This window comes from Palaemon carinicauda, chromosome 21 (genome assembly GCF_036898095.1).
Source record: "Palaemon carinicauda isolate YSFRI2023 chromosome 21, ASM3689809v2, whole genome shotgun sequence".
Taxonomy (NCBI): Eukaryota; Metazoa; Arthropoda; class Malacostraca; order Decapoda; family Palaemonidae; genus Palaemon; species Palaemon carinicauda.
The window spans coordinates 122,542,845-122,545,344 of NC_090745.1; the positions used below are offsets into that span (position 1 = coordinate 122,542,845).

General features: G+C 45.6%; 1 protein-coding gene and 1 pseudogene across 1 annotated transcript in view; one reads left to right on the forward strand and one right to left on the reverse strand.

Annotated features, from left to right (window-relative positions):
• The window catches only part of LOC137615468 (uncharacterized), a 155,205-nt gene that overhangs the window by 116,566 nt on the left and 36,139 nt on the right, over positions 1 to 2,500 (reverse strand). The window lies entirely within an intron of this gene.
• The window catches only part of LOC137615512 (uncharacterized), a 10,346-nt pseudogene that overhangs the window by 2,414 nt on the left and 5,432 nt on the right, over positions 1 to 2,500 (forward strand).

Genomic DNA, 2,500 nt, shown 5'->3' on the forward strand with positions numbered 1-2,500 from the left:
GCAAGAAACCCCATTTGGCTCGGCCAAACAGCCTCCATGGAATAGGTCGACCAGGCGTCCCAATTCCAGGAGCATTTCAAGCACCATCTCTCAACCAAGGAGCATTTCCAGCACCATCCCTCAATCAAGGAGCATTTCCAGCACCCTTCATCAATCATAACTCGCATCGGCCTCCCATCACCCAATATGCATTCGGGCCTCCTCTCCATCAACAGCAGAATCATTTGCCTTTCCGCCCGTCTCCTCAGGTGCAAGACCTCCACCCATCTCCTCACATGCACGAAGCTAAGGAGCCCACTGTCGTACACCATCACACCCACACTCATATCCACCCAAGCACCTGGAGCCGACGTCCATCCAGTTCCACACCCCCATGAAAATATCGATCACGGAGGCTTCCAGCCCTCGCTTGGATTTCCTAACCCAGACCCCTTTTCAGACCGCATGCCCCTGTTTACCGCGAGGAGTGCACGTGCGTGCACGCCTCCTTCTGCTCCTCTTACGATGTATAGCCAGGAGCTCCTCCCCTAGTGATCTGCATGATGCTCGAGGCCGAAATCCTGACGTCAAGTCAAACTCCACAGACGCTGAAGAAGATAAAGAGACTCGTCCTCAGGGAGAGAAAACCGAGAGAGCAGCACTTCCAGTTAGGGAATTCTTTCTCGACACATGGAGCTTCCAGTGCTGGAAATCGTACGCGTAGGGATACCTTGACAGGTGGCCATCATGTAAGTGGACATCATGCAAGCGGGCATCCTGCTAGCGGACATCATTCAAGCGGGCATCCTACTAGCGGACTTCATGCTAGTGGACATCCTGAAGCAATCAATGTAACTAGCGACGCTGAAAGGGTAAGTGTTGAAATATATTATTCAGTACACGTATTTCCCTTTCCATACATTCAGCTTTATGTACATTAGATGTATTTATAAAATTTGAGTCATATGGAACTTCCCTGGAGCATGGCAGACCATTCCATTGAGAATGGCCTGCCGAGAAGAAAAATTGAAAATCCCTTTGATTCTTAACTTAAAATAACGAAATCATCTTAGTGAAAACTTTAAATCATCTTTTATCTCATTGTAATCTTCTAGTCCTCTCTTTCCTAATACTAATCATCAGCAAAACCGTTTAGCCTCTTTCCAGTTTACTACCTATTCTCATCTTTCAGTCTACAGCGTTTGGCACTTAAAGATTTTAAAGGTCGCTCATGAATGGGAGAGGCAAGGGACAGTGACATTGCCTTAGCAATCAGGACAATGCCCTAGACTCCCTACAGACTGACCATATATTATATTATCAGCGCCCAAGCCTCCTCTCCACCCAAGCTAGGACCAGGGAGGGGTAGGTAGTGGCTGCTGATGACTCAGCAGATAGACCTACAGGTTCCCCCAAACCCCCAACTTTAGCTCACAAGGATGGTAGGTTGCAGACACTAATGGCACTAACGAGTCTGAGCGGGACTCGAACCCCCCGACTGGCAAACACCAGGCAGAGACGTACCAATCAGGCCACAACACTTTCCAGTCTTCTACCGTTTCTCATCTTTCCAGTCTGATATTTTTTCTCACCTTTCCAGTCTATCATCTTTTGCCATCTTTCCAGTCAATTACATATTCTCATCTTTCCAGTCTACTATATTTTCTCATCTTTCCAGTCAACAACCTCTTATGATTTTTCCAGCCAACTTACCTTTTCTCATCTTTTCCAGTCTACTACCATTTCTCATCTTTAGAGCCAACAAACTGTTGTGATCTTTCTAGTCAACTACCTTTTGCGATATTTCCAGTCTTCTACCTCTTCTAATCTTTCCAGCTTTTCTCATCTTTTCAGCCTTTTTCTCATCTTTCCAGTCTTCTACCTTTTGGAATCTTTCCAGTCAACTACCTATTCTCATCTTTCCTCATCTTTCCAGTCTTCTACCTTTCCTCATCTTTCCAGTCTTCTACCTTTCCTCATCTTTCCAGTCTTCTACCTATTCTCATCTTTCCAGTCTTCTACCTTTCCTCATCTTTCCAGTCTTCTACCTTTTGGATTTTTCCAGTCAACTACCTATTCTCATCTTTCCAGTCCTTCTACCCTTTCCTCATCTTTCCAGTCTTCTACCTTTTGGGATCTTCCAGTCAACTACCTATTCTCATCTTTGCAGTCTTCTACCTTTCCTCATCTTTCCAGTCTTCTACCATTTGGGATCTTTCCCCAGTCAACTACCTACTCTCATCTTTCCAGTCTTCTACTTTAATCATCTTTCCAGTCTTCTACCTTTTGGGATCTTTCCAGTCAACTACCTATTCTCATCTTTCCAGACTTCTACCTTTCTTCATCTTTCCAGTCTTCTACCTTTTGGGATCTTTCCAGTCAACTACCTATTCTCATCTTTCCAGTCTTCTACCTTCCCTCATCTTTCCAGTCTAACATCTGAATTCTAAAACCATCCCCCTTCCTTTTCCAGCGCACCCTGAGGTACACTCCAGGGTCAGGCTGGCTGCGGCGCAGCCTA